Source organism: Pongo pygmaeus, chromosome 6 (assembly GCF_028885625.2).
Source record: "Pongo pygmaeus isolate AG05252 chromosome 6, NHGRI_mPonPyg2-v2.0_pri, whole genome shotgun sequence".
Lineage (NCBI taxonomy): Eukaryota > Metazoa > Chordata > Mammalia > Primates > Hominidae > Pongo > Pongo pygmaeus.
Window position 1 is genome coordinate 13,184,599 of NC_072379.2, and position 12,227 is coordinate 13,196,825.

The 12,227-nt window shown below is 46.4% G+C and overlaps 1 protein-coding gene across 17 annotated transcripts in view; it reads left to right on the forward strand.

Annotated features, from left to right (window-relative positions):
- Positions 1-12,227, forward strand: part of LOC129041219 (general transcription factor II-I repeat domain-containing protein 2B) — a 57,706-nt gene that overhangs the window by 3,624 nt on the left and 41,855 nt on the right. The gene's annotated exons all lie outside the window — the stretch shown is intronic.

A 12,227-nucleotide genomic window follows, 5' to 3' on the forward strand; every position in this document is an offset into this window, starting at 1 on the left:
GAGGCTGAGGCAGGAAAATCACTTGAACCTGGGGGGCGGAGGTTGCAGTGAGCCAAGATCACGTCACTGCACTCCAGCCTGGGCGACAGAGCGAGATTCCATCTCAAAAAAAGAAAAAGAACATAATAGATTTAGGGTTTGGCACTATCTGCAGTTCCAGGCATCCACTGAGGGTCTTGGAATGAGTCTGCCGAAGATAAGGGGGAGAGTCCTGGCCCTTCATTTCTCTTGTCCTCCCAGTGGATTCATCTGCGTTCCTACATGCCCTGAGGCCATTTCATGGGTGTCTGGCTCCTTTTACTGTATTGCTTGTGATTCCCCTCCACTCCTTGCCATCAGTATACTTTTTTTTGGGGGGGGGGGACAGAGTCTTGCTCTGTCACCTAGGCTGAAGTGCAGTGGCACGATCACATCCCACTGCAACCTCTGCCTCCAGAGTTCAAGAGATTCTCCTGCCTCAGCCTCCTGAGTAGCTGGGGTTACAGGTGTGTGCCACCATGCCCAGCTAATTTTTTTTTTTTTTTTTTGAGATGGAGTTTTGTTCTGGTTGCCCAGGCTGGAGTGCAATGGCATGATCTTGGCTCACTGCAACCTCCGCCTCCCGGGTTCAAGCAATTCTCCCCGCCTCAGCCTCCCGAGTAGCTGGGATTACAGGCGCCCACCACCATGCCTGTCCTTTTTTTTTTTTTATTTTTAGTAGAGACAGGGTTTCACCATGTTGGCCAGGCTGATATGGAACTCTTGACCTAGGTGATCCTCCTGCCTCGGCCTCCCAGAGTGCCGGGATTACAGGTGTGAGCCACCTCGCCTGGCTACTAGTATTCATTTTTACATCGCAGGTGCTCATTACATTTTTGTTGAATGGTGAAACATGTACTCTTGAGTTTGTACTTGTAGGCTGAGCTGTGAAGAAGGTAGAATTTATTAATTAAAACCAAGCCCTGCGGCTCGGTGTGGTGGCTCACGCCTGTAATCCCAGCACTTTGGGACGCTGAGGTGGGAGGATTGCTTGAGTCTAGGAGTTCAAGACTGGCCTGGGCAACATGGCAAAACTCCATCTCTACAAAACAAAACAAAAAACAACAACAACAAAAAATTAGCTGGGTACCTGTGGTCCCAGCTACTTGGGAGGCTGAGGTGGGAGGATCACTTCAGCTTGGGTGTCCCAGGCTGCAGGGAGCTATGATCATGCCACTACACTCCAGTCTGGGTGATAGAGCAAGACCCTATCTCAAAAGAAAAAAGGCAAAACAAAACAGAAAACAAGTCCCGGGTCTGGGCACAGTGTCTCATTCTTATAATTCCAGTATTTTGAGAGACTGAGGCAGGAGAATCGCTTGAGCCTAGGAGTTCAAGATCAGCCTGGGCAACATAGTGAAACTTTGTCTCTACAAAAAAAAAAAAAAAAAAAAAAAAAGTCAAAATTAGCCAGGTGCATGGTAAGCTGTGATGATACCACTGCACTTCAATCTGGAGGACAGAGCAAGACTCTGTCTCAAAACCAAAACAAAACAAAAAAACTAAGCCCTTTAAAACCTGAAAAATTAATCTTTGGAAAAGAAAATCTAGAAACAGTTTTTGAAAATAAACCAGTCCTCTATTTCAAGATTTCAGAGTTTTCATAAAGGGAGTGGATGACATTCCAAATGATGAAAGGTTGTAAGGGATAAATGCAGATTCTAGATCAGTGATGGGCAAACTTTGTTTGTAAGGATAGTAAATATTTTTGGCTTTGGGAACATGGGGTCTTTGTCACATGCATGCAAACCTTCCTTTGCAGGAAAGCAGCTGTAGACAAGATGTAAACAAGTGAACGTGACTGTGTTCTGACAAAGCTTAATTTACAAAAATAGGCTGCAGTCTGGATTTGACCTGTAGGCTGGAGATTGTTCTAGGTATTTGCTTTTCGTTAGTAAAATATTACATTAGAAGGATAGAAACGCCTCCAGGATTGCTGGGAAGACAAAATGAGATTAGGAAGTTTTTGGAGTTTACATCTACAGTTTTAAAAGAGCAAAAAGGGCCAGGCATGGTGGCTTATGCCTGTAATGCCAGCACTTTGGGAGGCTGAGTGGGGCAGATCACCTTAGGTCAGGAGTTCGAGACCAGCCTGGCCAACATGGTGAAACCCAGTCTCTACTAAAAATACAAAAATTAGCCAGATGTGGTGGCACGCACCTGTAATTTCAGCTACTCGGGAGGCAGAGGTTGCAGTGAGCTGAGATTGCACCACTGCGCTCCAGCCTGAGCCACAGAGCAAGACTCCATCTCAAAATAAAAGAGCAAAAAGTTAAGTACTATGTAAAAATCTGTGATCTCAGTAAATGGTGCTGGCACTTTAGATGTGAGTAAAAAAAGGGTTAATAACTATATTGGCTTTGGGAGATTTTATTCTGTGGTACAAGTTCTTATGGTGAAGTATTTCTGAGCTTTATTAGAGTGCAGTGAAATTTTCTCAGGAAAATGTACTTGGGACGGGAAACACAGTGTTGGCTTATAGTCATGTTTCATTATTTTCAATTTTCTATTAATGCATGCTGCGTTCCAAATCATAAAATATAAAAGACAACATTCCTGCCTCCATTTGTTGTTATGTACAAAATGCAAAGAAAGCACAATAGTTATGAAACACTCAGCCCAGCGCGGTGGCTCACACCTGTAATCCCAGCACTTTGGGAGGATGAGGCAGGCAGATCACTTAAGCCCAGGAGTTCGAGACCAGCCTGGGCAACATGGCGAAACCACCTCTCTACAAAAAATACAAAAATTAGCTGAACATGGTGACGCATGCCTGGGATTCCAGCTACTCAGGAGGCTGAGGTGGGAAGATCATCCGAGCCCAGGGAGGCAGAGGCTGCAGGGAGCTGTGATTGTGCCACTGCATTCCAGCCTGGGTGACGGAGTGAGACCCTGCCTCAAAAAAATGATAATAATTATTATGAAACACTTGTTTTTTAAATGATTACTGGTAGCATAGTTGACGTCAACTGATAGTATCTTTTTTTGAATTCCACCTGGTATCATCCTGCCTATTATTTTATTATTTGGTTTTTTCAATTTTTTTATTTCTATTTTTGTTTGTGTTTTTATTTTTATTTTCTTTTTTGTAAAAAAGCAGACTTTTGACATCAGAGCCTGTTTAGGGATTATTGTGGTATAATATTCTGGGGATGACAGAACTGTTTTATACCTTAATTTTAATAGTAGCTATGTAACTTTATATATGTCAAAATTCACAGGGGCCAGGCAGGTGACTGACACCTGTAATCCCAACACTTTGGGAGGCCAAGGTGGCGGATCACCTGAGGTCAGGAGTTTGAGACCAGCCTGGGCAACATGGTGAAACCTCCTATTAAAAAAAATGCAGAAAATGAGCTGGGCATGATGGCACGTGCCTGTGGTCCCAGCTACTCAGGAAGCTGAGGCACGAGGATTGCTTAAGCCCGGGATGGGGAAGTTGCAGTAAGCTGAGAGTGCACCACTGCACTCCAGCCTGGGTGACAGAGTGAGACCCTGTCTCAAAAAAGAAAAAAAAAAAAAAAAATCGGCCGGGCACGGTGGCTAACGCCTGTGATCCCAGCACCTTGGGAGGCCGAGGCGGGTGGATCACGAGGTCAAGAGATCGAGACCATCTTGGCCAACATGGCAAAACCCCGTCTCTACTAAAAATACAAAAATTAGCTGGGCGTGGTGGCGCGTGCCTGTAGTCCCAACTACTCAGGAGGCTGAGGCAGGAGAATCGCTTGAACCACGGAGGCGGATGTTGTAGTGAGTCGAGATTGTGCCACTGCACTCCAGCCTGGTGACAGAGCGAGACTGCGTCTCAAAAAAAAAAAAAAAAAAATCATAGAACTGTACACTGAAAAGGGTGAACTTTGCTATATAAAAATTATACTTAAATATTAAAACATTTTTGGCTGACTCTGGGCACACTGCCTATGGGTCAGCCCTGCTCCTCAAGGTGCATTAAAAAAAATTAAGTGACATAAACAAGTATTTCACCTTTATAAATAAATGAAACATATCCTCATCTAGTCTAGTTTACATCAGGTAAAATCATTTTTATTTAAAAACTTTTTGCTTTATGTTAGACTGGGCGAGGTGGCTCATGCCTGTAATCCCAGCACTTTGTGAGGTCAAGGCGGGTGGATAATTTGAGGTCACGAGTTCAAGACCAGACTGGCCAACATGGTGAAACCCCGTCTCTACTAAAAACATAAAAACTAGCCGGGCATTGTGGCAGGCGCCTGTAATCCCAGATACTCCAGAGACTGAGGCAAGAGAATCGCTTGAACCAGGGAGGCGGAGGTTACAGTGAGCCAAGATTACGCCACTGCACTCCAGCCTGGGCAACAGAGCGAGACTCCGTCTCAAAATAAATAAATAAATAAATAGATAAATGAAACATAATCCTCATTTAGTCTAGTTTACATCAGGTAAAAGAATTTTCGGCCAGGCGTGGTAGATCATGCCTGTAATCCCAGCACTTTGGGAGGCCGAGGCAGGTGGATCACCTGAGGTCAGGGGTTCAAGACCAGCCTGACCAATATGGGGAAACCTCGTCTCTACTAAAAGTACAAAAATTAGCTGGGCATGCCAGGAGCGGTGGCTCACGCCTGTAATCCCAGCACTTTGGGTGACCAAGGCGGGCGGATCACAAGGTCAGGAGATTAAGACCATCCTGGCTAACACGGTGAAACCCTGTCTCTACTAAAAATACAAAGAATTAGCTGGGCACAGTGGCACGTGCCTGTAGTCCCAGCTACTCAGGAGGCTGAGGCAGGAGAATTGCTTGAACCCGGGAGGCGGAGGTTGCAGTGAGCCAAGATCAAGCCATTGCATGCCCGCCTGGGCAGCAAGAGCAAAACCCCGTCTCAAAAAAAGACAAAAAAAACTTTTATTTAAAACTTTTTTTTTTAATTTCACAGGAAATGGATTGCATGATTGTTTTGACCATTTTTCTTCATGCTACATAAAGTACGAAGACTTAAGCATTGAGTTAAGAGATCGGTGTTTTGATTGCCTTTTGGTTGGCATCAGGGAGAGACCTCTCTGAGTTTGGAGGTTGTTTTAAGGACACGGGGTGCCATGATTCTAGTAATTTTGTGTGTGTGTGTGTGTGCATTTCACACAACAACCCATACATAAATATCTTATAATTCATCTTCCAGGCACTTGAGAATGAAGGGAGCATTGTTAATAATTTCACTGGCAGGGCGGGCCTGGGCTAGGACTGTCCCACCTGGGACATGTGGTCACCCGCCTTATTTTCCCCTCCTGGGGCCTTTCTTCTGTTTGCCTTTCTGCTCCTCCACTGTGGTTGCAGCCTCTGCCATTCCTTAAACCATCTGCACAGCTGCCAACAGGCTCCCATGCTCTCTGCGTCCTATCACGGAAAATATTTCCCTTGGAGGGTGTGTGGATTTTAAATTGGGTGATCGTAAAAGCATCGGCGCATAGAGTGTAGTTCAGTACATGTTAATTTTCTTTTTTTCCATCCAACCTCTCTTTGATTTTATTTGATTTTTAAAAATCTCTTTAGCTGGGCGCGGTGGCTCACGCCTGTCACCCACCACTTTGGGAGGCCAAGGAAGGCAGATCGCTTGAGGTCAGGAGTTTGAGACTGGCCTGGCCAACGTGATGAAACCCTGTGTCTACTAAAAATACAAAAATTAGCCAGGCATGGCGACCCAAGCCTGTAATCTCAGCTACTTGGGAGGCTGAGGCAGGAGAATTGCTTGAACCCGGGAGGCGGAGGTTGCAGTGAGCTGAGATCATGCCACTTCATTCCAGCCTGGGCGACAGAGTGAGATTCCGTCTCAAAAACAAATAAATAAATACAATAAAAACTGTTTTATTAAGATATAATTCATATACTTATACAATTCACCCATTTGAAGTGTACAGTTCAGGCCGTACACAGTGGCTCATGCCTGTAATCCCAACACTCTGGGAGGCTGAGGTGGAAGGATCGTTTGAGCCCAGGAGTTTGAGACCAGCATGGGCAACATAGTGAGACCTCTCTACAAAAATAGAAAATTAGCTGAGTGTGGTGGCACATGCCTGTCATCTTAGCTACTCTGGAGGCTGAGGCAGGAGCATTGCTTGAGCCCAGGAGGTCAAGGCTACAGTGATTGTGCCACTACACTCCAACTATGATCATGGCACTGCACTTCAGCCTGCGTGACAGAATGAAACCCTGTCAGAAAAAATAAATAACAATTTAAAAAATAGGGGTGGGCATGGTGCCTCACACCTATAATCCCAGCACTTTGGGAGGCCAAGGAGAATGGATCACCTGAGGTCAGGAGTTCAAGACCAGCCTGGGCAACATGGCAAAACCCTATCTCTACTACAAATACAAAAAATTAGCTGGGCGTGGTGGTGCACGCCTGTAATCCTAGCTACTCAGGAGGCTGAGGCAGGAGAATCGCTTGAACCCAGAAGGCAGAGGTTGCAGTGAACCATGATTGTGCCACTGCACTCCAGCCTGGGAGACAGAGCAAGACCCCATCTCAAAAAAAAAAAAAGAAAATTAAAAAAATAAAGTGTACTGTTCAGTGGTTTCTTAAAATATATTCACAGAGTTGTACAACAATCATCACAGTCAATTTTTGTTTTGTTTTGCTTTTTTGTGAGACGGATTCTCGCTCTGTTGCCCAGGCTATAGTGCAGTGGTGGGATCTCTGCTCACTGCAGCCTCCGCCTCCCGGGTTCAAGAGATTCTCCTGCCTCAGCCTCCCGAGTAGCTGGGACTACAGGCATGCGCCACCACACCCAGCTAATTTTTGTATTTTTAGTAGAGACAAGGTTTCACCATGTTGGCCAGGATGGTCTTGATCTCTTGACCTCGTGATCCATCCGCCTCGGCCTCCCAAAGTGCTGGGATTACAGGCGTGAGCCACCACGTCCGGCCATCACAGTCAATTTTTGAACATTTTCATCACTCTGAAACCTTTTACCCTTTAGCTATCAACCTGAAATAACCACTAATCTACTCTCAGTTCCCATAGATTTCCCTATTCTAGAAATTTAATATGAATGGAATTACATAATATGTGACTCCTTTGGATTTTAAGTTGAGGGGATTCATAAAAGGTCAGAAGTGAAACATTCATAGGAAGTAGTTGATTGAGCCAGGTGTAGTGGCTCACAGCTGTAATCCCAGTGTGGCTGAGGGGGAAGAATGGCTTGAGTCCAGGAGTTGGAGGCTGCAGCGAGCCATGAGCGAGCCACTGCACTCCAGCCTGGGTGACATTGTGAGACTCTGACTCTTAGAAATAAAAAAGCTGACCAGGCTCAGTGGCTCATGGCTGTAATCACAGGGCTTCGGGAGGCCAAGGCAGGTAGATCACTTGAGGTCCGGAGTTCGAGACCAGCCTGGCCAACATGATGAAACCTCATCTCTACTAAAAACACAAAAAATTAGCCGGCCATGGTGGCAGCTGCCTGTAATCCCAGCTACTTGGGAGGCTGAGGCAGAAGAACTGCTTGAACCCCAGAGGCGGGGGTTGCAGTGAGCCGAGATCATGCCACTTCACTCCAGCCTGGGCGACAGAGCGAGACTCCATGTCAAAAAAAAAAATATATATATATATATATTATATATTATATATATAATATTTATATATATATATAAAATAAGGCTGAGCATGGTGGCTCACGCCTGTAGTCCCAGCACTCTGGGAGGCTGAGGCATGTGGATCAGCTGAGGTCAGGAGTTCAAGACCAGCTTGGCGAACATGGTGAAACCCCGTCTCTACTAAAAAATACAAAACTTAGTTGGGCCCGGTGGCAGTTGCCTATAATCCCAGCTACTTGGGAGGCTGAGACAGGAGAATTGCTTGAACCTGGGAGGTAGAGGTTGCAGTGAGCCGGGATCGCACCACTGCACTCCAGCCTGGGTGACAGAGTAAGACCTTGTCTCAAAAAATACATATAAAAATAATAAGCAGTTGATTTAGTATCTTCTTCAATAGACTAGATGCCTGAGTACAGCCCGTGGCTCTCCTGGCGTGTGGTCCCGTGGGGACCAGTGCATCAGGTGCTTCCTAAGCTGGCGTCACCTGCCTAGCCGGATGCCTCCTCTGGTGTTCATTGTTAATTAATGCCACCTCCTGATGGCAGTTTCTTTCTGGGAAGAGGAGAGAAGAGAGGGAGCTGTCCCCAAGTGAAGGGTGCAGGGAAGGCTCCATGAATAGTCTCAACTAAGGACTGTCCCAGGAAGGAACCTCAGGACGAGCAAAGAACAGTGAACTTCCAGTGTGACCCGGATGCACCCATTTCCAGAGACCAGGAAGCACAGAGAAGGCCCATGGGTCACCATCCCCAGAGTGCTTTCCATCCTGCAGGGCTCGCTGCATGCCCTGAAGGTTATGATAAAGACATAGGACTGGCCAGGCGCGGTGGCTCACGCCTGTAATCCCAGCACTTTGGGAGGCCGAGGCGGGCAGATCATGAGTTCAGGAGATCGAGACCATCCTGGCTAACATGGTGAAACCTCATCTCTACTAAAAATACAAAAAATTAGCCGGGCATGGTGGCGGGCGCCTGTAGTCCCAGCTACTTGGGAGGCTGAGGCAGGAGAATGGCATGAACCCGGGAGGCGGAGCTTGCAGTGAGCAGAGATCGTGCCACTGCACTCCAGTCTGGGCGACAGAGCGAGACTCCGTCTCAAAAAAAAAAAAAAAAAGACATAGGACCTTCATCACCAGGGGTGCCCTGTGGGCTGTTGTTGTGGCGTCTCCCTTTTTTTTTTTTTTTTTAGACGGAATCTTACTCTGTTGCCCCACCTGGAGGGCAGTGGCACAATCTTGGCTCACTGCAACCTCCGCCTCCTGGGTTCAAGCAATTCTCCTGCCTCAGCCTCCGGAGTAGCTGGGATTACAGGTGTCTGCCACCACGCCCGGCTAATTTTTAGTAGAAAAGGGGGTCTCACCATGTTGGCCAGGCTGGTCTCGAACTCCTGACCTCAAGTGATCCACTCGCCTCAGCCTCCAAAAGTGTTGGGATTATAGGCGTGAGCCACCGCGCCGGCCCCTTTTCTTATTACACATTGAGTGTGATGACATCATAGATCAATGGCAATTGAAGGTGTGAAGAAGTGGAAATAGCACTAGGCAAAAATTGTCCTGGTGTATGTTCTAGCTTTGCTTGGACAACTTGCTAAGTTGTAAAATGAGAATACTTCTACGCCCTTTTCTCTCCCGGGGTTGCTAAAGACAAAATAAAGATTACGAATGGAAATTCTCTGAGCTTCCAAAAGAATAAGGATGGAGCATGATCTAAGGGAGTGTTCTGGTGAATGGGAACATAACACGCCTTTGCCGTTACATATTCTTTGATGTGCATTTGCTTGGTGAGTGGAATCTGGAATGCTCAAGAAAAGACTTTCTAGGACCTACGCGTCTCATGGCTGGATGCCGCTTTTTCTACTCTTCATCTTAGCCAAAAAGCAGAGAGGCAATTGAGGCTGCTTTTTCTGACTCCAGCTCTGTTGCCAGAACAGAGCCTTTGCTATGAAAAACAATACTGGCCGGGCGTGGTGGCTCACACCTGTAATCCCAGCACTGTGGGAGGCAGAAGCAGGAAGATCGCTTGAGCCCAGGAGTTGGAGACCAGCCTGGGCAACATAGTGAAACCCGGTCTCTACTAAAATGCAAAAGTTAGCCAGGTGTGGTGGCATGCACCTGTAGTCCCAGCCACCCGGGGGCTGAAATGGGAGGATCAACTGAGCCCAGAAGGTCGAGGCTACACTGAACCATGGTAACACTCCAACCTGGGTGACAGAGCAAGATGCTGTCTCAAACAAAACAAAACAAAACAAAACGAAACAAAAAAACAGACCAGGCATGGTGGCTCGCACCTGTAATCCCAGCACTTTAGGAGGCCGAGGCGGGCGGATCACTTGAGGTCAAGAGTTCGAGACCAGCCTGGCCAACATGGTGTAACCCTGTCTCCACCAAAAATACAAAAATTAGCCAGGTGTGGTGGCTCATGCCTGCAATCCCAACTACTTGGGAGGTTGAGGCAGGAGAATCGCTTGAACCCAGGAGGCAGAGTTTGCAATGAGCTGAGATCGTGCCACTGCACTCCAGGCTGGGTGACAGAGTGATACTCCACCTCAAAAAACAAACAAACAAACAACCAAATCTTTCCCTATCCCTCCCTTCCCCCTACTATTCTGTTTAATAATAATAGAGATATAGAGATTTATAAAAATTTTTAACGATAACAATTTGCATTCTACTGGTTCAGCGTAGCTAATGTTCTCAGATTATAACTCTAAGGGATCCTCGAGTGTCTTCAAAGAATTTTGGTAGATAGTTGCATTTTTAGAATTTCTTTTCAACCTTCTGTAACTGTCCAGACTGGCTAGGGTGTGCTGTGGTTGCAAACAACACCAGACTTTGGAGGATTAAAGGAGCAAAGACTTATTTCTTGGTTGCACTAAAAGTCTGTTATGTGTTGGCTGTGAGTCTGTTTCATGTTGTCTGCAATCTGGAACCCAGGCTGCTGTAGTGGTTCCATATGGAAAGTTCCCAGTGACCACCGAGGAGGAAGAGAGAGTGTGGCAAAGTGAAGTTACTTCCCTGACATCCTCAGTCCACGAAAGTCATGTGGCCACACCACATTCAAGTGGGCAAGAAATCAGACCACATGATCTGAAAGAGACCTTTGTGAATATTTCCAAATAACCCCATGTGACCTCCACACTTAGCTCCCTTAAATCTTCAGTTTTGGTTGGGCTCAGTGGCTCACGCCTGTAATCCCAGCACTTTGGGAGGCTGAGGCGGGCAGATCACCTGAGGTCAGGAGTTTGAGACCAGCCTGACCAATACGATGAAACCCCGTCTCTACTAAAAATACAAAAATTAGCTGGGTGTGGTGGTGCCTGCCTGTGATCCCAGCTACTTGGGAGCCTGAGGCAGGAGAATCGCTTGAACCCAGGAGGCAGAGGTTGCAGTGAGCAGAGATCACACCACTTCACTCCAGCCTGGGCGACAAGCGTGAAACTCAAAAGAAAAATCTTCTGTCTTCCTTCCACATGCACACTTATGTTGATCTGTTTATCTTTTGCTTACAAATAGAATTAAGCCAAATATTGGAGAGACATGATGGTAGCTGACAGGTACTTAATTTGCATGTTCCATTTCAAAAAGTTGTTTTTAAGATTTCAGAGAATTTTTTTCAAAGAAATTTCTTAAAGCTAACTTCATTTAGAGCTTGGCAAAATGTATCAGCCAGGCACAGTAGCTCACGCCTGTCATCCCAGCACTTAAGGAGGCCGGCACAGGAGGATGGCTTAAGCCCAGGAATTTGAGATCAGCCTCGGCGATAGAGCAAGACCCCATCTTTACAAAAAAATGTTAAAAAATTAGCTGAGCCTGGTGATACATGCCTGCAGTCCCATATGCAAAACATAGCTGGGGCTACTCAGGAGGGTGAAGCAGGAAGATCACTTGAGCCCTGAGAGTTGGAGGATGCAGTGAGCCATGATTGTGCCACTTCACTCCAGACTGGGTGACAGAGTGAGATCCTGTCTCTAAAAACAAAACAAACAAAAAGCTAAAAAAAAAAAAAACTTGGCAAAATTTAGAGTGAGCTTTTAGGAGACAGAAGTCCAAAGGAAAGTGGGAAAGAAGGAATTTTCTCTTCCTATCTTTAGCACACAAACCCATTATATCCTTTCTATGTGTAAGTGAAATAGTGTGGTAGCTGTCACAACCATGCTGAAATCTGACTAAACATCATTGGATCAATAAGGTACAAATCCTCCTCTCCTCATCTGGGAAACAGCATGCTCCTCTCACATAATACCTGAGTTTGTTTTATGGGGAGGTCATGTGTAGGTTTAGTGGAAAATATATTCTATAAATTAGCATAAAAATAAATGTAAAAGGCTGGGTGCGGGCCAGGCGCGGTGGCTTACGCCTGTAATCCCAGCACTTTGGGAGGCTGAGGCGGGTGGATCACGAGGTCAGGAGATCGAGACCATCCTGGCTAACATGGTGAAATCCCGTCTCTACTAAAAATACAAAAAATTAGCCGGGCGTGGTGGCAGGCGCCTGTAGTCCCAGCTACTCAGGAGGCTGAGGCAGGAGAATGGTGTGAACCTGGGAGGTGGAGCTTGCAGTGAGCGGAGATCGTGCCACTGCACTCCAGGCTGGGCGACAGAGTGAGACTCTGTCTCAAAAAAAAAAAGGCTGGGTGCGGTGGCTCACGCC